At 38.1% G+C, this 24,384-nt stretch overlaps 1 long non-coding RNA gene across 2 annotated transcripts; it reads right to left on the reverse strand.

The window, feature by feature from the left end:
* Window positions 1–17,979: 17,979 nt before the first annotated feature.
* Window positions 17,980–24,087, reverse strand: LOC115340811. Of its 2 annotated transcripts, none has more exons than XR_003923190.1 (3): window positions 24,023–24,087; window positions 18,991–19,150; window positions 17,980–18,882 (listed from the first exon to the last, which is right to left on the reverse strand). It is a non-coding gene; the product is annotated as an uncharacterized LOC115340811 (long non-coding RNA). The 2 variants fall into 2 exon arrangements; XR_003923189.1 differs by having other exon boundaries at window positions 17,980–18,899.
* Between the last annotated feature and the right edge of the window lie 297 nt (window positions 24,088–24,384).

Below are 24,384 nucleotides of genomic sequence, written 5' to 3' on the forward strand. Positions count from 1 at the left end.
GACTGATTCTGGAAGAAAGAACGAGTTACACACAGCTAAATATTCTTGCAGTCACTTAGCTATTTCACAGATTTATTTACAGCTCTGATTATTGAAATATACATAAAAATAAGCGAAGGCTTTAATTTTATTTCTTTGCAAACATGAAAATTGGAACTCAGTGTAAGTAATTGCCTAATGCCCTAATGCAAAAGTCTAAATAGCTACTCCAGTGTTTTAAAAACAGGAATGATTAAATGCAATTTTACTTCTGAATTATAATTTATGTTACATATTGAATGAAAAACAGTTCTTTCTGAGAATGTTTGAATCATTTAGGCTTGAGTTTACAAACGAATACAAAATTGACAAAAATATAAGAAATTAGCATTATATTGATACATATTAGCCTATAGTGATAGTAACATAGTGTTCCCAAATATACATTTATTTTATCATTGGATTCCAGTAAGAATTACTGTTGAATTCAGCCAGTCTGAAGATACAGAGAAAATAATTATGAAAAGCTGTTAGATAATATAAATATGTTGTTCTATTTGTATTACTGCCCTCTCTTTTCCTGCTCCCAAATCCTTTCTCTTAACACAATTCGGACTCACCTAGTGAGTAAAAACTTGCATATTTCAGGACTGTGTCTGAACTTTAGGCTTTGAGGATATTCAGGTCCAACATTGATTTGGATGTCACTGCTTTCTGTTGAGAATAAGGAAGCTCTGGTAACAGAATTAATGCAAAGCATATTTGGCTCATTAGGTGAAAGCATGAAAAATAATAGATCTGTTATCAATTAGCTGGTTTAATGAACTACTCCATATGTCAAGGAACTGAAGAGTTTCCTATATCTTTATCTGTACATCTCTATATCTACATACATGTTTAGGGTCAGGGTCCAGAGTATTTTTAAGTTAGCCTTTTCTCTTCCCTTCAGCCAACCTCTTAGAAATTCTACATTTTGAAATTAACAATACAGCAAGAATTCTTTAGAATGCCAAAGAGCATGGAGATGTTTGTTTTAAATGCTATGAAATAAGTTAATTTTTAGTGAGAGCCTGAAGCCTTGAAAAGATGGCAGTCATTTCTGAAGACATAGGAGTCATTGATGAAAATTTAAAATACTGTTTTAATTCTAGCACATTTACATTTAACAAGTGGGGAAATGAGATACTGAGAGGCTGAGGCCATGAAGTCTACTGAAATGAAAGAAATTCAGTAAAGGATTAACTGTTTCGGAGAGAAATAGTTTCAGGGTGTGAAAACTGAATCTTTTTAATCATAAAATTAAAATTGGGAAAGCTACATATAGCCTCAATTCATCATGGCAAAACAACTATTTTTAGGAGGCATTGTCTCAAATATCTCCTTTAGGTGGCAGAATACTTTCACAAAATACATCAGAGCTGAAGCAACACATTGCCTGGATCTGGGGCAGCAGGTAGGAATATGCAGTAGAATTGACTTTGTTGGTGTAGTGTGTACAAGCAATGTTGTAGTGACTAAGGACATAATAAATGAGTAAATAAAGCAGTTTTCTGCTATTGTAATAGTGACCACATCTTTTAAACTTCATTCATGGATGTGATATCTGCTCAAATATATTTTGTTTTTATTAATAAAGTGAGACTGAGAGGAAACCTTACTTCTTTCTACAGCTACCTAATGGCTTGTTACACTGAAGATGGAGCACAGTGATAGGCACAAGAGGCAATGCACAGAAATTGTATTTTTTTGTTAGGTATAAGGAGAAAAATCTTCATAAAGAGAGTGCTCAGACACAGGAGCAGTGCTGGCCAGAAAGGTTGGGGAACTTCCATCTCTGGAGGCTCCGGGTCCGTATAGACTGCCTACAAATATGGTTTTCTTTTTCATCTTTTGTGGACTTCCCAAAAACAGTCAGTGGATTTCCAGGAAAATGAAGATTGCAGATTGAAAACAGCTGGAAGAGACTGAAAGAGACAGGCCTTTCTGTTCTGTACCATAGCTTGTTCAATTGTAGCTGCTTTCCTCTAGATAACACAGCTATAAAAGGCTGATTTCATCTGAAATAGTATATTTAATTTACTGTGAAATATTTAGGAAACCAGCCCCTAAAGACAATGCAGAAATTATCTTTTCTACCATCAATAATGCATGAATACTACAGAGGCATACCCAGAGGGAAGTTATTTACAGCTTTATCTTTATTACTCCATAAAGGAAGCATTAAAGCATTTCTGTCTTCAACAGCTTCCAGTGGTGGCATGTGGCTTCATGGAGTCTGATACAAAAACACCTCCCTTGCTCTCCTGACCCTCTGCAGCTGGTGGGAGCTGTGGACAGAGAAGGCTTCAGCCACTGTGACCCTCCACAAGTTCTCCAGCTCTTGTTCAGACAAACTCCCTCCACAGCTGCTCTGCCAGATACTAAAAAGCATATGCATCATGGAAGAAATGTTTATGGTAAAATTTCTGACTTTTACCATGTTTTGGTTAAGTTTAAAACCTGTTTAAAATCTTCATGGCTGCAAATTTTGCTTTAAATGTAATGAATATTTTCAGAAGGAGGGAAAGTGCTTTCCAGCTGTGTGTGTCATAGGATCCTAAGGGCATTCATGTGTTTAAAAATGCTCATGGGAAATTGTTCATCCTATTTGAACAGACTTCTGCAACTTATGCAAAATATGGCAATATTTGAAAATAAAGTCTGAACTGACAAATTTTGCCACTTACTTTTCTCAAGTAGGATCAAGATCTTACCTGTGGAATTCTCTCCTCTTCAGCTGACCACATCCATCAGTCTGACAGTTCTGTTTATTTCTTAGCATATTACTGCTGCCTCCCTCCCTCCCTGCTCTTCCTCCCCATCATGAAAAGGGGGGTGCAAAGGCCCATTAGGCATTGGCCAACTGCATTACTTAGAGCAACTCTGGCAATCAATGTGATCACTGTTACTGGAAGAGAAGCATAAAGCCCTTCTGGTATGTGTTTGAAAGCTGGTACTAGCAAAAAAACCCTACTGATTTTTTGAACATGAAGTTTCCTGTCATGCTTGAAGGTGAATTTCTTTTGGTAGACAACCTGATTAAAAAGGAAGTGTCCTCTATTCTGTTGTGAAGAAACCACTTTTTTTACCAGTAGAGTTCTTCATAAGTCAAGAGCTGATCCAGCATATTAAAGATTAAGATGAATGATGACACATCTTGATTAAAAACCTTTCTATGCAACAGTACAGTCTCGCCTGTTCTGCTCAACAGAGTAAAAATGATGAGCCAATCAGCTGCCAAGTGGAAGCATCATCAACCTGTGGAGGTCAGATCCACCTCTGAATATATTTGAAATATGCTGCAGAAAACAACTTCAGGGAATCTTACTGAAAGCCATAAGTCTTTCATAAAGCTCCAGCTTAAGCATGTCCTTTCTCTGCCCTTTTTTTTGACTGATAGACCTAGCTCAGTGTGATCCGAATGTTTAGTAGGTCTACTCTCTAACACTCTCTAACAAAAAGACTTGAAGGCTTTCTTGGTTTCATAGTATTCTATGCTCTAAAATGTGTGATGTAATGAAACAAATATTGGAGATCTAGATGTTAGACAAAATGTCAAACATTGCCATGTTGGTAATTTTCAGCTAACCTTGTTTAGCTTATAGCTGCAGATTTAATAGTCCTCAATTACCTGATCTTGCATGTGTTAATATTGAACTTGAATCAGTTTCTATTGCACTATTACTCCAGATCATCTCATTTTATGAAATTCTCAACTTCACTATGTTGGCAATGTCTCTCAGCTTGACCTCCTCAGCAAATTTTGTTACCTACTCTCTTCTACTTACTAAATTATAAATGAAGATGTTGTGGAGGGACTCCACAGTGTTGTTGATTCTGTGTTCAGAATCCCTTTAGCCTGATGCTTCAACATGATTCATTATCACCTTCCTTTAAGTTCTTGAGAGATCTAACATTTAGATCCCCCTCTTTTCCATCTTAGCTAATTCTTCTTGTTACATTAAATGCTTTTTTACAGAAGTTGCAACTACCCCAAATGATACATGTAATTTTATGAATATTTGAGATTTCCTCTGTAAGTTCTCCAGAAATTCTGAAATGAGTCTGTTCTGTTACAGGTGCAGAATACTAATGTGGGTCTTTCCTCACCTACCTTAAGGTGCTGGGATCTCCCTATAGTCAATAGATTGGCAGTGGATATGAATCAAATGACCAAATCCTACTTCAGGACTAGACAAATAGATCTCTGCTTCTATCAAGGGAGCCTGTGTTGATTTAGATGCCTACTGTTAGAGATTCAAATTTAATCTGATGGCTCCCATCACAGCTTCCCAAAGAATAAACTTGAAGATTTAGTTAGTATTTCGTATTTTAAAAGTAATATAGATTTAAATGTTATTAGCCTTCATTGCCAAAAGAAAACCATCCCACATGCCACCAGCCCACACCCTATGCATTGTATAGACCACTTATGAAACTGCTTTTTCCCTTGTTTGTTCAGTCACTGGTAGTTTAGACTGTAGGAGTATTAGATTGCAACAGTTTATCTTTAAACATGGGATGGATTGAGAGAAGGAACAGTGATCTGCTTGATTCTTTTAGCAGCATTTGGTGTTAGGTATTTTAGGCGGTGTAGAGAGGTTAGGTGCATAAATCAGAGTAGTAATACTGCAAGGGTATACAAGCACTTACAGTTCTTTTTCCAGAGATCAAGAGACAGATATAATCCCCACAACAGCTGTGCCTGCCAGTGGATTTCCTAAAATAGGGTTAATAGTGCTTACAGAATCCAAGCTGAGAGAGAGAACTGAATGATGAAGGCCCCAAGGAAATGACAGTGAAGAGAGGTTTAGGACTCAGGATGCTGTTGAATGCCTATATCAAAATTTTATCTAGCAAAAAGATTTTTACTTTTCTTGGGAGTGTTGCGTGGGCTTTATCATTCAGAGACAACCATTCCAGACCTCTCTGTGTTCAAACAAGTAAGGTGCTCTCTCCGCTTTAGCATCTTAACAGAATAGGCTGAGCCATTTGGGGCAGATGACAATGATAAAGCGAGCCAGGGGAAGGCCCAGCATGTGTTTCTGTAGCCAGAAATGGTTTCCCTAATGCTCATGCAACCAACTACAGGACTATGGGTACAGATCCTCCGGACTGTGCCAGGCAGTGTAAGTTGTGGGAAGTATCTTTACGGTCAGAGAAACCCATAACCTGATGGTCTTCCTCCAGCAGCATCTTTCCTCTCTGTTATTGCCCAGAGACTTAACAAGTGTCTTCTACCTGTGGGCTGTAGTCCCACTCCCCTGTGAAGCTTGTTGAAAGCCCCATCAGCAGGTTAGCAATGTCAGTCATGAAGATGTGATTCCCTTTCTTGGTCAGGTGGATTTCACCTCTTCTCTGCAGTGAAGTGCTTGCTTCACTGTCCTTAAGGAAGGGAAACTCCAACTCTCCCCCACATGAATGTCTGTCTCGGTTTAACGCAAGCCGGCAGCTAAACACCACACAGCCGTGCGCTCACTCCCCCCCACCCCAGTGGGATGGGGGAGAGAACTGAAAAAAAAATTAAAACTCATGGGTTGAGAAAAAGACAGTTTAATAGGACAGAAAGGAAGAAAGTAATAATAATAATAACGATAATACTAATAATAATAATAATAGACAATAATAATAATAAAAGAATTAGAATATATAAAACAAGTGATGCACAATACAGTTGCTCACCGATGCCGATGCCCAGTTAGTTCCCGAGCAGTGATCTGCCCAGGCCAACTCCCCCCAGTTTATATACTGGGCATGACATCACATGGTATGGAATACCCCTTTGGCCAGTTTGGGCCAGCTGCCCTGGCTGTGTCCCATCCTAACTTCTTGTGCCCCTCCAGCCTTCTTGCTGGCTGGGCATGAGAAGCTGAAAAATCCTTGACTTATTATAAAGACTACTTAGCAACAATTGAAAACATCAGTGTGTTAGCAACATTCTTCTCATACTGAATCCAAGACATAGCACTGTACCAGCTACTAGGAAGACAATTAACTCTATCCCAGCTGAAACCAGGACAACATCTGAGGTCCAGGCTAGGCCCCCAACTGTGCTAAGTACTGCAAGGAGTTCTGTAACCTTTGACTATGACAAAGTACTTGGATCTTCAGTTGCTAGGAGGGGCCACATTGTTTGCCTTTGGTGTCTCTGCTCTACCTAAGAAACTGAAAGGTCCTGAAAGTGGCACTTATATTTGAGGAGGATTTCCAGCAGAAGTAGCTCTTATTTTGTCCTAGTGCTCTTGGCCTTGGTGAAAACAGGACATTTGAGAAGGAACAGACTGCAAGGAGGCAGGGAAGTGCCAAGCACCAACTAGATCTGCTCCCTGAGAAGGTCACAGAGGCAGGAGAGCTACTACTTGTGTTGCCTCCCTCTGGGCATCTTGAAATAAAGAGCTGAGGCCAGTCCCCTGGAACCTGTAGGTAAAGGGACAAATTGTCATTGTTTGAAAAATAAAACTAATAGGAACTGTAGAAAAGTGGGGGGATGCACAATGAACAGAAAATGTTCTTTGCATGACACACATACCTCACCTGCTTTCTGCTGTCTGTGTTGAGATCTGACAGCCAGAACTTTTGCTAAACTGAGAAAGACATGTGTTGGCTTTCAGCTGAAGTTTAGGACTATCCTTTGTATTGTAACTGCCATGTCATGAGCATTTTGTACCTGAGTGCAAAGATTTTCAGGCTTGGAGCCTGCAAATCCCCTAAGACACAATTAATTAATTGCCATGTGATGAAAGCATCTTTGTGGTAAGCAAAAACCTCTCCTGAGCAAGTCTGAGTGTCTCAGTTCTGACATATGACCACTTTGGAGGCTGAAAATTATTTAAAGTCTTTATTAATAAAGCTGTTCTACCTGAATAATACAGGTCTCCAATTTGCATCTTAAGACTTAAAAATGCAGCACATATTGACCAACATTCAGCTGTTGCTCACAATTACATTGAATGATGTGATTTCCATGTGAAGTACTGCTGGTTTATGATGCTGATTTGCGATAAATAATCTCTAAGTGTTTCTCAATCCCAAGGTTAAAAGCTGCTCTTTTATAAAACATGAATTCCACTACACTTGCCTCATCTCTTTAAGGAGCTGTACACCAGTGCAAAAAATTAACACACAAGACACTTGAACAATTTATACACAGAACAAAACCTATTGGACTAATCCTGTCAATGACTTCAGTGAAGGACAGAAGCTTTGTTTTTTGCTCTCAAATATTTACGAAAAATCTTACATTTCTTTTGTCTGCCATCTGAAAAAGTGAAGGCAAATTTGTTAGTTGTCTTTTGTTTCTGGTATAGGTAATTGTAACTGTCTGTCTCAGTAGCAACATTTTTCATGTTTAAGAAGAACACGGGACCAGAAAAGTACTGCATGGGATAAGCAACTGGAAGCAGTTCTTAATTTTTGGTCTTTATTCAACAAGACATTTGAAAGTGTTCAGAAGCCATTCACTTCAAATGGCATCCTGAATCAGGATCCAAGTCAGTTACTAGTATCTTTGGTTTTATGTACGAACATATGCAACATTACAGTTGGGCTAGAAGCATCCTAGGTAAAATGCTAACTATGTCACTGCAATTACACAAGTAATGAATCTCATTTTAATGTACTGATTATCTAACCAAATGTAAAGTTTAGGACTTCCACTTTACATTAAGTCTTATGAAAACCTTTCATTTAGAATTGTTTAGCAAGAACACAGAATGCCTCAGAGATGACACAAAATTGATAGGTTAGTCAAATCCAGAGATGGCTGCAAGAAACTTTAGAAAAAAATCCAAGTCGCTTTAGCAGTCAAGAAAATACTGAATGCAACCAACTGTTGATAAATGCAAAGTACTGCATAATATATGAATAAAATTGAGCTACTTATATACTAAATTGACATGAAAATTCAGTAGAGATCCTTGTTTTACTTTCAATCTCAGGTCAAGAAAAAACAAACAAAATGAAAGTCACAAATGAAAACAGAGAATAAGAATGTCATAACTTCTCTACATAATGAGTGACCTCATCTTGAATGGAATATGTTGCTCCTCATCTCATCTTAAAGAGGGTATTGTAGCACAGCTAGAGGACCTGAGAAGTGCCAACAAGGGTCCAATAACCTGGAGTAACTATCAAACTAAAGAAGAAGTGAAAACAACAGGATTGTTTAGTATGGGAAAGAAATAAGTAAATTAAGTCATAAGAAGAAAAATGTACATATATTGAATAATCTGGAAAAGGTCAGACAAGAAATTCTGTTCCCACTGTTTCATAGCAAATGAATGTGAGGATGTTAAAAGAAGTTGAAATGTGATGAACTGAAAATTGCAAAGAGGGAGTAAGTGCACTTTCCTACTGTAATTATCTGATAGAACCCTTTACTTCAGGAAGCAATTGTAGGCTGGAAGTGAAGAGGATTTAGAAAAGGATTGGTAACAATTCTGGCTATAAAAGTCATCATTCATTAGAATTACAGCAAAGTGAGAGGGGTGTAAATCTCTTGCTTCCAGCCTTGAGCTAATCTTTGAATGGTATTCTGATCTCTATGTTACTATGCCATACTGCAAGTTTCAGCTTGCTGCAAATTTCTTACAACCTTCCCCAAACTTGTGCAGTTGGAAACAAGATATCAGAGCAATGCAATCTTACTGCAGTTCAATAGGGGATTTCTGGTACTTCTAATACATGAAATCTGAAAATTGAATCTAGGAAATAAGTAGGCTTTTTCATTACAATTCTCAGCAAAGCAAATTTTTTTACACCAAGTTTATAACCGTTTAGATAGTATAGTAGTGCAGTGTCCCTGTCTATTTTCTGAAGTGTTCAATCTGTTTTAGCAAAGCCAACAATCACATTTTAGGAAAATGATAGCTTTTTGGTTGTCTAGTTCAGCAGTGCCTATTTTGTTGCTGCCACGAGACACACACCAAAGTCTTTCTAACTGAGAACTGGAGGTCACCCCCAGACTTTTCTAGTTTTAATCCAGAGGAGAACTCTGGGAGTAGCACCCAAGCAGGAGATAACAAGGTCTCCCTATGGGCCCTGGGCACTGCTGGGAAACAAAACTGAGATGGACTTGCATTCAGATGATGCAGGATCCTAGATGATCCATCAATGTCTAAATTAAACTCTAGTCTACACCATTTACATCCAATCTGCAGCTGTTCAGCCATTCAAAACCAAAACTTTGCTTTATAGCTCAGGAAATGTAGTGAATTCTGTTCTAAGTCATAAAAATATATGGCTTGTTCCTTGAGCATATTTAATTATTTTAACCCAGCCAAAGCTAGTATAAGTAGAATCACATATATAAGGAGAATGTTTTTCTAGGTGGGTTTGATGGACTGTGCTGTTTCAACAAAGTAAAGTGTGTTTGGCAAAGCATCTTTCAGTCCCTTCCCACCAATAAACAAAACCCACATCAAAAGTTTTCTTATAGTATGAAACTAATTAGAATCTAGATCTTTGTCATCTTAATGTCTTATAAAATTAACAGGTCAGATGCTCTGGTCACCATTGTCCTCGATGAAGACAACCTCCTCTGAGACAATCTTTGCTTGTGAAGTACTATAGTACTTCATAGGAATCCCATAACTATGGTGAATTTTAGGAAATGTAATTTGCCCATTGTGTTGATTTCATACAAGATAAAGGGATGGTGAAAGGGAAATGAGGATCACGGTGCTGCAACACAATCTCTGTCCCTTTCCTATCTTTCAAAACTATGTGAAGCTGTGAAAGGAGTCACATTAAAAAAATTGGAACATATACATATGGAGAAAGTAATAATATTCCTGGCTGGAAGTACTGGAATTCAGGTTTTAATCCATAGATTTGCTCTCATTATGAAAAATAGTGTCATAAATGCATTATGTTATTTCTGATTGCACATTCCCTTGTGGAGGGAGGGAAGCAAAACAATATACAAGAATTTATACCATATACGAAAAACTTGTAACCTGGAGCAAGTAGGCTTGGCGGTTGCAAAGAACTAGGGAAAAACCATAATGAAAAATGTTAATATTCAGCGACCTGGTGCTTTTGTGGATTTTGTAGAAGGCTGAATTTCTACATACTAGATAATGGCCATCAGGGACATACGCCCTCTTTTTAGCCATGTCCAAGGCTAAAACTGATCTTTTCCAGGGGCTATTTATAGACATCAAGATTTTGTGTCCTTCATCATTTTTGCACAAGTTTTATTTTTCTACTTTGTATTATAGCTCAGTCCTTCAGCCTGGAACATCATGCAGGCATTCAGGTACACTTGAGATGCTGCAATGTCTTTGCTTTCGTCTGTCCTCTCTAAAACACCTTGCAAGTGAGTATTAGCTGATAATCCAGCCTCCGGCCTCAGACTCTTTCCTCCTCACATGATAAAAGTTGTAAATTAAATTATGATGTCTGAGAAATACTGCAGCCAAACACATTTCCATGAAGTGGTGGCTATTGTAAACTAGTTTGACTTCGTACTGTTGTGGAGACAGCCACTCAAACAAGCGCCCATCTGCGCTACGCTTTGTCTCTAGATATTTTGGAGTGATCAGTGTGCCAACTTACAGACAGTGTCAAACACAAATGTGTGTGTGCTTGTACTCCTCTTGAAGCAGATTTACTATATTGTATGACCCTGATTGCCTCCAGTGTGTAACTGAGGCCTTGGCACAAATGATGTCTGTGAATGGTTCATTCTGTATCAAGACTTCTCCAGCATACAGGTCTATCTCAACACCTCTTATTTTAGGGAACACTTCAGCTCAGTGGCTTTTGCAGTGCATTTTCAGTCTTTAGGACCTGAATAGCACCTCACTGATATTCTATCTCCTAATGTCTGTGGAACAGCCTATAAAATTAAAACATAAAATGCTGTGTCTGAATTGGTGGTCAATCAGCAGTGCACTCCTGTGTTCTACCTTGCAGATCCAAGTCAGCAGATGGATTGAAGTCCCTCCAAGCCTGTGTGCTGCAAGGGCCTGGACTGAATATCTGCATTTAGCATCTTCAGGCAACTCTTCATTTGCTTATGAAATAATTAAAGAACAATTTCTTTTTGTCATTATGTTCAGTCACCAGCCCTTCAATTTGTTTGTTTGTTTTTTAAATGAATGAAAATTTTGTTTGCCTTATGTTTTGGAAAATACCAATCCGTATTTACCCACCAGCACAGGGAATTAGCAGACTTACTTCAACTGGAGTAGAGTTGAATTAGACAATCATTGATCCAGATGGTTAACTTACAAAAGAAATTAATAGGAATGTTTCCCTGAATCAAATTACTTCCTGATAAAATTGCTTAGTCAATAAGTGACTCTTGCAATATCATTCTGTAATGACATAAACATAGCATTCACTTTTCCTTAATCCCCTACATGTCAGCCCATAACAGACACACTTGAAATACCTTACATAGTGATAAGAGTAATCTGTTTCGCTTTAGGATTTAAAATGCTGCTTCTTTGAAGTGGAGGTCTAGTCTGACAAGTCAACTTGCAAAAGCGACAGCGTAGCTTTTAATGAGATGACACAGTGAGTTCCAGATTAAGTGTGTTCGCTGCACCGCTAACTAAATGACTTTTCCCTGTGCAAGAGGGATGCATTACAACTCACACAGTGGTGCCTTATGCAATGTTGCTGCTGTAGATGGCCAGCTAGATGTGGGAGTTTTCTTATAGAGGAAGGTTTTTATTATGGTTCAAGATCATAAATACAAACTTTGCTTCTGACTCCTACTGAAGACTATCCCTGCAGGACCTAGTTATAAATTTTCCCTGCCATTCTTTCCTTTGGTGTTGGTTAGAAAATGTGACATGTCTTAACCAAATGCATCCATAGGCTGTCTGGATTCAGGTGACCTCTGGTTTTCACACAGGGATAGGTTCATTAATGCAGGGATAACCTCACTGTTACAGTAGGTCTTGTCATCAAATCAAGGTTATCTTAAATTAGATTAATGATAGCAGAATCTGCACCTGAAAAGACATTCAGGAAATAAAGGGCCAGTCTGATGTTTTTTTTTTTAATCTTGGGTTAAACACAATTGCCCTATTAATATAAGTGTAGTAGGATCTAGGCAATTTGTCTTCCTTTTTTTATAAATTACAGAAATCATAGAAGTTCATTCACTTTTTCAACTAGCTTCGGGTCCATAATGATAAAGATTATCCAGATGGAAGTAAATAATTGTTTCCATGACAACTGAGCCAGACAAGACTCTAACTCATTCTCTTAGAGCTGTAGCGATACCAAATTCAAGACTATTGAAAACGGCTTGTTTTAATAAAGTAGGATGATATGATTTTGAATATACACTAAAACCAGATCTGTGAGCTGCATTCCTAGCCTGCTTTGTTACTTTTTGTCATGTTTATGATTTGTTTTCTTAAATACTGCGTAACCACAGCATAGAGACTGTGTTTGCTCTCTGCCTTAAGTAAATCTCCTTCATTTATGTTGTATATTTTCTGTTGCTTCGTTTTGACATTTCCATTCATACACTAGCAACTGTTCCTCATATTCAATTTTCCTTGCACATAGTCCAAATCCCTTGTTATATATTTGTGAACCAATTTATTGCTTAGTGAAAGTCTAGTCTTCATGATTTCACTCTAATACTTCACTGTTTATTGATCCTGTATTTTAAAGTGCTGACGGTTCGGATTCTACAGCTGGTACTCATTGCAGGAGTATTGCTTAAACCACAGTACTGAAGCTTTCTGAATGCTAGTCAGCTATGTTTGTGCATTCTCCATCAAAATATAAACTATGAATACCTGAACAGTACAGCCTTCCTAACACTCACATAATACTTTGTCTTCTATTTTTTGCTTTGTCTTATACTTTTTGCTGAGTTAGGAGAAGGGTGCCCAGTTCTTTAATGTTAAAGAGCTAATTTGGAGTACTGAGAAGAGTAACTAATGGTTACAAAGAAGAACATGGAAAGGGCATATACAAGATATTGAAATGGATTTAACTTTAAAGAATAATCTCAATTTATGTAAGAGAATCAAACATACTTTTGTTTATAAAAACAAGACAGATTTTTTAATTTAGTTCATTCCAGGTTCCTTTTGAGGGGAAGAAAGTGAGCCCATAGTTTTTCCAAGATTTCTTTATTATATAAGAGAACACTTAGTCTAAGGAGGGTCCTATGCTGATGACCTTGTAGGACAAAGAAAACAGGTTTATGTCATTTGACTGTAAGATAAAACTCTACTGCTTTAAGTTGTTGGAAAGAGAAATTCTGTTACCAAAAAACCCTGGAGAATATAATAAAAATTAAAATATCTTCAAAAGAAATATTCCATGTTATGCACTCAGAGAAGATCTGTATTATCTGAATTTTGCAATGCTATGAGCTGACAAATGGAACCTGTTGCAATACCAAGAGGATGATGAGATGAAAGTTGGGAAGAATGGTCAATGGTTAAGAATGGTCAATTCTTAACAGAATTTGAGCTTAAGAAGCTGATACCTGGAAAGATTTACCTATCTTTAGCAAAGATTTTTTGTAGTGAAAGGAAAAACCATTGTTGTGTCCAAAATGCAAAAAGAACTGCCATAATGAATTGGGAATATAGTTTCTTCATGAATTTTCTGAAAAAAATCTTTTTGTATCCACATATGACTAACTCACCTGTTTTTCCAAACGCAGATTATTTTATTCATAGCCATTTTATGAGAAGGTGCTAAAAACTGTATCAGAGAAAGAGAAGCTTTTACCTACTTGCTTTGCTTATTGTCTTTCTTGGCCACATCAGTGCTTATATTGTGCTGGAATGTGGAAGAGTGCTTCCTGAATAGACTGCAGAACAGGCAGAGGTGAAAACAGAGGATTTGTACTTATAAATTTCAAGCAAGTGTGACTTAGGGAACTGATTGTGTTTTCCCAGTTCTTGATTTATTGAAGATACACAGGCTTCTTGTATGAAGACAAAGATTTTTTTAGTTGGTAGGATAATATTACAGTTTACAAGGGAAAACAAGCTCTCTCTGATGCTTTAATAGATTGAAAGAGGAAGAATCTGTAGAAAAACTTACTGATTTTTGCAGTAACCTTTTTTAGTTTTATTCTGACATTTCTTTTTTAGCTTTGAAGGCTAACACAAGGGACATCAGTTACCCTTTACCTAGACACAGAAGGTCACTTTTGGAACCTTGACACTATGAAAAATTGCTTTAATCCAGACATTTTATTTGGGTAAGCCACAGTTTGGAAAACTGAATCCAACTGCTGCCTGTACAGCTATCCTGTAAAGAAGAGGAAACAAGTACCAACTACATGTAAAACAGTCGTTCAATTGTCCAAAGACATTGCAAAAGTTATGCTTGAAACTCACAGCTGACCATGAGAAGATGACATTCAATATCTCAATACAAAATATATTTGAGCATTTCACTTCAATCCCTTTTAGGCAATACAGAGAGCTTGTCAAATTCAGCAGGGAAGTTCAGAACACAATTCCCTTATCATAAAGCATGTACTACTTACTTACTTATATTTCATGTGATGAAACACACCTGAAACACCATTAATTCCCTTTATTCAGTCTGTGTTTACTAGAAGAGAAGCCTAAACATCTATGACAGACAAAGATATCAACACTGGAGACACATTATGTAAAATGAGATTAATCCCTTTTTTAATGCTATATGGTAGATGATTGCTGTGGTTTGTACCTAAACTACAAATGTAATAATAATCATAGGGAAAAAAACCCCAATATAAAGAAGAATATTAATATTAATAATGATTATTAGATAGGGTAAATAGCTATTGAATCAACTTATCTAACTATTTTGCTAATACAGGACACCTCTTTAAATTCTGCTTGTTTTTTGTTTTTTGGTTTCTTTTTTTTTTAATTATGCCAGTGGTGCTTTTGTAATGTCAGTTAAGATATTAGCTCAGGATTTAATAATCTCCTTGCTATGATTTCTGATGGATGTTAGAATGGGTGAAAATGACAGAATCTACCTCCAATCTGTAATAACTGAATCTTATGCATACATGTGGCTGTAATATACATTGAATTTCATCACCTGCACTTGAGTTCTTCTTTTATCTCTGCATTTTCTGGGGTTGTTGGGGTTGTTGTGGGTTGGGTTTTGTTTGTTTGCTTTTCTTTTGCTCTGTCCTTAGTTACAGGAGAACAGAGATTGAAATAGACACTATTTAGACAAGAATCAGTTAATTGAAAGCTTACCCCAGAATGACTGCTTATTTTCTTGGGCTTTTTTTTCCTGCTGTGAAATATATTAGTCAACAACCCACTTCATAAAAATACTACACTTCAGAGTTGGGTTCCACATATACAAGGGAATAAAATCAAGAGGGAAATCTACAGAGAAATACCTAAATGCATTTTTTTCCTTTCAATATCATTCTGGCTAGATTTCTTCAGTCCCAACAAACTTTACATCTCAGCTAACATATTTGAGGTTTGTTGACTGTTACCAAAAAGAAGAGGAAAACTGAGTGGTGACAGCATCCAAAATAATGAAATCACAAGTTTTTTACATGATTAATGCTGATAGGGTAACTACCAAATTTGCAGGTGCCAGCAGCATATCTGCCTAAGCCGAGGCAGCTACCGTTTCTTAAATCTTTTAGCTTTCATTGACTGTTGTGCTGCCTTGACCTTGGTCAGCTGCCAGATGCCCACCCAGCTGCTCTCTCACCTCCCCTCCTCAACAGGACAGGGGAGAAAATAGGACACTGGGGACGGGGGTTGCGGTCCGTCCCCCCCAGCCCCTCTCGGCCGCTCCTCCCTCCTCACACGTCTCCCTGCTCCAGCGCGGGCCCTTCCCCGGGCTGCAGTCCTTCAGGGACAACCTGCTCCCGCCCGGGCTCTCCACGGCCGCCGCTCCTGCAGGAAAGATCCCCCTGCTGCGGCGTGGGGCCCTCCCCGGGCTGCAGGGTGGGTCTCTGCTCCAGCGGGGTCTCTCCAGGGCTGCAGGGGATCCCTGCTGCGGGCCTGCACCGCCTCCCGCCCTCCTCCTCCTCCTCCTCCTCCTGCTGCTGCTGCTGCTGCTGCTGCTGCTGCTGCTCCCTCCTCGGCTTCCTCCTCCTCCTCTGCCTGTGCCGCCTTCGGCCCTTTCTGGAACCTGTTTTCCCCCAGCTTGGCTGAGGGGCTCAGCTGTGTCCTGCGGTGGGGCCGTTGGAGCCGGCTGGGACCGGCTGGAACCGGCTGTGTCCGGCACGGGGCAGCCCCGGCCTCTCCTCACACAGGCCGCCCTGCAGCCCCGCTGACGGCGCCTGGGCATGGAGAGCAGATACAACTGTCCTGAGCACAGACAGCACCATCTGCTCGTTTCCTACGGAGTCGCCAGTTCATCAGTACCGCTCCTGGATTCTGTGTGTTGTACACCATCCACTGGCTGCACTGCTGCGAGAGAAATGGGGCTCTAGGACATGGAAATGCCTGCAAGACAGACAGCGTTTTGCAAAAAAAAAAAAAAAAACCAAGTCTGTGTCCTTTGTTAGCTGGGAGAAAGGAGGTGCCAGACAGAGAGTGAATCAGGGTGTCTGTCTTAGGCTGCATGCAAATTAAACTTTCATAATGTATTTAATGTCAGCTTAATAATTTCCTGGCCTCAAAAAAAAAAAAAAAATTGCTTAATAAGAAGGGGATGATGATAAAGGGAATCAGCTGGTTTCAGTGAGTTTGGGGTTTTTTTGTGTGCTATTCTTTTGTATGAGAAAGGAAATGTGAGCCTCTGGTAAAGCCACCATGAACATTTTGCACCTCAATCTTCGGTTCTTCATTCCCACATGGATTTTCAACCTCAAATGTGGAACAAAATAGTCTTACATCAAAGAAGCTCCTATCAATTGCATGTGACTGCAAGCATAGGTTTACAACAGCATCTATGTCTGTGACTATGTAACACTAAATATTCTGTGCGTTTTTAACTAAGCTTGTCCAGTTAGCTCTGGAAACCCTCTCTGCCCATTCCTCTTCTCTAGCTGTGTCTTTTCTTGCATCTTTTCTGAAACCATATACCTTTGATGGCCAGTTGTACACTCCACCGCAGGCTGAAATCAAACTGCAGCTTCAGTAGTGCTGCATAAGGAAGAAACATTTTACATTTTTATTTCCGAAGTAAACCCGAGTTGTTTGGGCACAAGAGTCCTGAGAATGTATAAGACACCCTGAGGTTTCTTCTAGGGCTGCCCTTGGACACCTGACATCTGAACAGCAATCATCTGGTCTCTGAACAGATCTCGAAAGAAACTGCAAAACTATCTTTTTAGCCCAATAGCCAGCCTGCCTAACCACCATGGCCCATTACTGCACATATTTCCTACAGCCTGTTGCAGTGAGATTTCTTATCTGTAATGCCTTTCTAACCTTCCCTTTCTTGCTTTGAGACTGTTGTTCTTATTGATTTCTGTTTATTTCATAATCTTTCAGGAATTTCTTTTTGTCCTTTATGTTTGCATCATCTTTTAGTTTGGCAGAACCTTCACAATGCAATTTAATGTCTTTCTGCTTTTCCATCAAATCAAATAAACTTAATCTTATCCAAACTAATACTGCCCAATGTGGCTAATAATACCTGCTGTGACACTTTATAAGTCCTACATTAATTGCTAGTGCTCACTGTAAGGATCACATTCTACAGACATTTGCACCCAATTTGTGAAGATATTCTTGATCCCCCTTGAAAAGTTCATCTTCTATTACGCTGCGTCAGGTCAGTTCAAATGATCTATGACAGTGATGAGATGTGCTATATTAGCAAAGAGGCAATAAGTACTTTCAGTTAATATTCAGTTTTTCATCATATAGATTGATTTGGAATAGGTTGGAATCTTTATTTCCAAATAGTTTACTGAGTACAGCTCACTGTAAAACTATTGAATTCAAGCAAGATGTAATACAAAAAAATGAAATGACATAAATAAAACATCAGTAGTGGAGAAATCCAGAAAGAAGTTTCCATTCAATATCTACACAGCTGTCTTCTATTCAAAGAGAAAGGGGAGGAGAGGAAAAACAGCTAGTCAGGTGCATTTTGAAATAAATCGTTCTTCTCTGCTTAGTGCAAATGCCACTAATATTAACTGAAATACGTAAAAACGCCAGTAGTCTCTATTTTATTTTATTTCATCTACCTGTGATACTGACTAAGAAAGCCCTAAGTTAGCTATTTGTCTCATTAGTAAAAATCACAGCCTGAATTTATAAATGCAAATATTTATTGTTTCTGCATAAATACCTCATATTTCAAGCAACAGATGCATTCAAGATCACAATCTACTCAGAGCTATTCAATAAACAGGAAAGAAATACCATGTTCACCCTGATACTTTTCTTTGTTACATTATTTGTTGATTTTTATTCAGGATGCCACTTGAATGATTCTTACACCCACATTAAGAGGTATTCTCCCCAGAAGCCTTCTCAGACCTTCTTGGTACGCACAAAGCCACCAGCTGTGCTTGAATATGGGATGTCACCATTGCTTTGGAAAGCCCACACAATCATCAGAGATTTTAATGCCTTATCATTCCCATATTCATACCAAAGAACCATGGTATGTGGGTATAGAGACTGCCTGCTGAAGTAGTACTGCTACCACAAGCCGTAATTCAAATTTGCACATATCTGTCCAGCAGGTCAATGTCTACGCTAAGGGATTAGAAGGTAAATGCATCCTCAGTGTGCTATACATCTATATGGGTATTAACCGATGTGTTCTTATTTGGAGGAAACTTGCATATTTGATTTTCCAAGAATTCTGCCATGCATGGTAAGAGTCTGTAGCAATTTCCAGTGTCTGAGCTACTCTTAGAATTAGCAGCTCTCAGTCACGTAAGGAGGTCAGGGTGGTCTCATTTTGTCTTTTGCTGTTGATGTTTACCTTCTCAGAAAAGAAAGCTGTTTGAAATGACATGCTTGTTTGTTTCTTTAAAAAAACCCTAACAACGTAACAAACAAAACGCCCCTGAACAAACAGAAACAAACTTACCTGATTTGACAACCACCACGTCATTTACTTTGTCAAGTCTAAGATAAAACACCTTTTAACCAAAGGCTTCTTTATCACCCTCTGAGCACAATTCCACAAATCATACCATTTCCCAGATGTGTCTGGAGAAAATGAGACAGGTGTCTGGAACCATTTCTTCCTAGTAAGCACAGAAAACAACATTAACATTCAATTTAGTGCACACATTATTCCATGTAATCAACAAGATGATTTAAATGTTGGCTCTGAAAAGCAAAAGGCTGGATAGAAAAATAGATGTACACTGAGAACCCAAAATTTTGGCCCTTACTTGTGTGAACAAACTTTATAATACTTTGCAACTCTTAGGAAGTAAGACTGGATTTCTCCCATTCGGTATTCTCCAAAGGATCCCTAGCTAAGTAGTAATAAAATAAGCTCTTTTTATGCAGTTATAACTAAAACGTTTGACATCATCTGTCCCCAAGAGTCCTATTAATGAGCGGCTTCCTGATGATGGGATTCATTCTTTTGGAAGTACGAGTTCAATCATGCCCTTTGCAACATTGCAGTAAAATTAGATTAATGCTGATGAAGTCAATGCTGATATTCTCAAATCAACTTGTCTAAATAGAATATCATTGTACGTTAGTGCATCTTACATATACCTATACCATGTGCCCACATACCTGTATGCCTATATTATATATTCCTATACATTGCTACATTAGAATAGGGAGAAAAGCAAAGTACCAAGAAATGCAAAGAACAAAAGGGCTAAAGATATCAGTCGTGAAGGACCATGTTTCAGAGGCAAATTGTCATAGCTTCATTACGGCTGGGAGAACAGCCACTAGCTGAAGGTATAGCTTCTGCCTAGTGACCATAATTCAGCTCATGATGATTTCCAACCCTAATCCCAAAGGTTTTTAATAATAGAGCTTCATTTTGTAGATGAGCAAATAAAAGCAAAAAATATTGTTACTAAAAACAAAGGGTTGACAGCCTAATTTTTCTGGTTGCCGTTCAGATTTTCTACTCAGGACTTGTGATTTTCAGTCTGAAAATCCATCTGATGCTAAGCATTGGCATCAAAGGGCTTGAAGAAAAATGACTAAGGAAAACAGGCCTATTTTCAGTCAAATTAAGTCAGCTAACAGGGTCCTCAGTTGCTATGAGTCCAGAAGGTGAAAAAAAGGCACTGTTCTTTACAATTTATACTGACTTTGCATCTAGTTCCAAATAATTTTTGTATCTCCCTATTCGTACTATACAAATTTTGAGGGAAAAAAAAAAAAATAGGCATCATGTAACCTGAGAAGTCATTTGCTAATCCCGCCATAATACACTGATATATATTTGCTACCTGTGCCGATGGGAGAATACAAGAGAAGAGCAGATAGGCTCTATTTCTAGTCTTGCCATATATCCACAACAGTCTTTCAACACCTCTTTTTCAAGTCTTAGAACTTCTTTTCCCAATATATTAAAATTGAAATTCTGAATAAGCCAAACAAACATTTTTCAGCCATTATTCTTTAACCAAAAACTTTGAGAGGTTTGAATTTTATATTCAAGTACAATGCTGATCTTGCCCTCTAAAGTTATTAATAACAGCAGAATGTTCTTTTACTTAGATTTTCTGTGCAGACTTCTGCCTTCTGCTGAAGATACTGTTTACATAATGACCTCAAACTCAATCAGGATCTTGTGAATAGTCTAAAGAACATTTTACTTGGTGTATTGACATTTCACATTTTCTTTACTACCCTTTGTGAAATCTCTTTATCACAACAGTGAAATCACTTTTGACTGTTAAAGGGTTCTTTTTTTCTTTCAATATTTTTTATGCTGAAGAGGCAATGTCTTCTGTTTTTAGGCAGGCTACTTACTTTTTGAGGTGGCATGACATGAAGCCATTAATTATGTCTATATTTACACCACTTTGGAATGGTCTCCAAGAACTTTGTGTAGCTCTGTGTTCATGTGTCGCAATGATATTAATCTTTCAAATAGATCTAGATGACTGCCAACAGATGTTCATCTAACCCATTTTTTTAAACCTCTTAGTGAAGCATATTCCACAAAATCCATCCCTATGTTTTATCTGTCTTAGAGTTGGAAACTTTTTCTAATTCTCTTGCTGAAAAAGTGATCCAAATATTTCTTGTCCTCCTCTACTGAATACATAGAATAGTTTATCATTGTCTTCCTTAAACTGGAATATGGCTGACACTTCTGCTTCTTCAAGCCCCAGATGATTACCTGTTAACCTTTTAATTGAAATATGCCATGTGGATGAAAGACAGAAAGCAAGCAAGGGCAATACTGGCTCGCTAAAACTTGGAGAAGAGTTTCCAAATAGGACGTGTTGATACGAAAAGTGTAGATATCTAATACTGTAAATACAAAAAGTTCAACGGGTAAATAAAAGAAAATGGTGCTCTGACTGACAGCCTAGAAACTAAGGAAAAATGGACACATTCACTTTCTTCACAGTCATTTTAATCAAATCTAAAGCTTGTGGCAAAGATTTCCACATCTTTACCTGTTTGAGGAGCCGGGTATTCTTACGTTCTGGTTATATTCTTAGTACAGAAGAGAAATCTAGTGGGTTAGAACTGCTGAAAATGTCTGAGTAATTAAGAAGGAAGGAGAATACTGTGGCTGTCATAGAAGGAATCTTGTACAGGACATCAAACTGTGAAATCCAGGTGGATCAGACTCCTTGAGAGAACTTTTCCAGAAAGCAGGGCTTCATCTGATTAAAAACCCGAACTTTTGCTCCCTAGGGGACTTCTGGAAAAAGAAGACAGTCCATCCAATCCTTGGAATGCACTGGGAAGTTGGTTTTTTTTCAGTAGAGAAACTTAAACCAGCAAATAGTTAGAGGTTTTATCAGTTCTATTTCTAATAAAGAAGGAATAATGATTGAAGAATGGAAAGATTAAGAGAGTCATTGAAATGGCAAGTTTCACAAACCTTAGACTATAAAGAAAGATCAATAAAAAGAGACAAAACAATAGAGTGCAGACTTCAACACATTCAGAGAATTGACAGATTAGGGTTTATGGGAGGCCAATCTACACAAAAAGTGTTAAAGAGAACTGGTGGTTCCTTAAAAGAGGTATATTAAGGAGGATAATCAGGGATGGGTAACGCGCTTAGAGAAGTTGCAAAGAACTCAAAGAAGAGCAAAAGGAATGTTCAGAGATCTTAAAAAAGCCTACAAAAGAAGAGAGAAAAATGGGGTTTAACCTAAAGATAAGGGGGGGTAAGAGAAAACACAATGTTAAAAATAATGGAGACCTGGAATAAATGTCTTGGGAAAGCAGTGGTATCTTTATCAATTTGAATCTTTGAGAAACAAGAGGATAGATACAGTCTGCCTTAGGCAAAGCAAGGAGGGTGGATTTAGCTCTGCAGCTCTGCAGCTGACTCCCTTTTCCCTTTCCTTGACTAACAGGCCCAGGTCTGTTAACCTTTCCTCAAAACCCATCCCTCTCTTTCCTTTTCTGTGCTGAGGTTTCCCAGTACTACAGTTGGGGCCTCATAAATATTGAGTCAAAGAGAATATTTACCACTTTTCTTTTTTTCACATGCAACACAGCTGTTAATGCCACACAGAAATACACTTGCCCTTTCTACACCAGTGTAACTTTATTGGCTCGCATCAAATTTGCAATGTAAGGTGTTGTGCACAGTTTAACCTTCATTTCACTAGGAGGTCATCCCAATATTTCATCACTACATTCTTCATTCCAGCACTTCTTAATAAAAATGCCACACAGAGAAACAAATGGAGTAAAGTGCCCTTTCAGTTTGCTGTAACCTCCCACTAAAATACTCTACAAGGGTTTTTACCAATCACTTGTGCAAATATAATTATTTTATCTAGAACATTTTTCCCTGACTGGTTTTTAGGAATATAAAGGGACACAGTGTTAAACTCTTAAAATTCAAGTTTAAAAGTTATCTGCAATGCAAATTACCTAGACTATCTGCACCTCCTTCGCCTTCCTCCCACAACAACAAATTAGAATTGTTTGATCTGATTTGTTTTGAAAACTCCGTGCTGGCTGGTTCTTACCACATTATTATTATTAATGCTTATGTAATAGCAATGTGTTAGAGTCTCATTCCAACAGCCCAAGTAAGGCTAAGCCACCTGAACTTCTCTGTGAGAGCCTTCTCTCTTTTTATAGAATGATCAGATGTTTGCCTCTCTTCAGTTCTCACTACCACCCATCCTTCATGTGGTACCAAAGATACCAACAAATGATGTGGTAGCTACTCCCATAAGTACTGCAGAATGAATTTCAGCTGAACTGCTGAGCTGTTTATATCAGTCTTCCTTAAATATTCCTTAAATGCTTTTTCTCTGTTTCTTCACTGTCTTTGTTGAACCTCATTCTGACTTTGGGTCATGTGTCACCTTTGTAATGAGGCCTTACAGAGAAGGAAACACCACTGTAGCCTTCTGTGTGTCACTAGCCTTTTGCCAGGATTTTCCTTCCTGTCTGGTAATGAACTTCTATTTTCCTTGGTTTTTTTTCTCTTGCTTCAAAAGTACTTATACAGGTTTTTCTTTCATTCACTACGAATAACTTATTCTGTATATTTTTCTGGAGTTGTTTTTTTTTGGTTTTTGTTTTTTTGTTTGGTTGGGTTTTTTTTCTTCTAACAAAGTACTATCCATTTATGTCCATTCTTAGTCATCTGGTCTTACTTTTACACTTTGTACAATTTTTTAATACTGTTATTTTCAAACCTTTTAAGGGCTTTTCATTCAGCCATAACCACCTCTCACTATGCTTTGCTTCCTACCTGCTCTTTGCATTAGGGAAGTTTACTTCTCAGTATGTGATACAACCTATAACAGATCACCTGCCTGCTTTGAATTGGACTATATCTTCCCCAGAGATCCTACCTGCCTCTTGCCTACCAAATGAACAAGTTCCTTCCTAGCCTTACTGTAATTATCCTTTTCACCCATTCATAAGAGTAGTGAATCTTATTCTTCACAGTCATTTTCTCCCAAATTACCCTTTACCTTTGGATCCTCAGTCAGTTCCTCCTAATTAGCTGGAAAGAAAGCTGAAACAGTCATTCTTCGAGTTGACTCCTCTAGCTCCTGGGAGAAAAAAAAGGAAAAGAAAAAAAGAAAATGTTTTGGTACATTTCAAAGCTTGATGGGTCATTATACTGCTGCAAAATTTTCCTAAAGAAAGCTGAAGTTCTCCATCACCATCAGATATGGTCTTTTTCGACACCTCTGTTTGTTGTTCAAAAACCTCTCTAATTAAGCTGACTAGAAGATACTATCTCACACATTGTGTCAAAAGGGCTTTTATTCTACCACAGGTCTTGGTTTTTATACATGCTGTACAGATCTGACTTTGTATGTTCTGCTTT

Source organism: Aquila chrysaetos, chromosome 4 (genome assembly GCF_900496995.4).
Source record: "Aquila chrysaetos chrysaetos chromosome 4, bAquChr1.4, whole genome shotgun sequence".
In the NCBI taxonomy this organism is placed as follows: Eukaryota; Metazoa; Chordata; class Aves; order Accipitriformes; family Accipitridae; genus Aquila; species Aquila chrysaetos.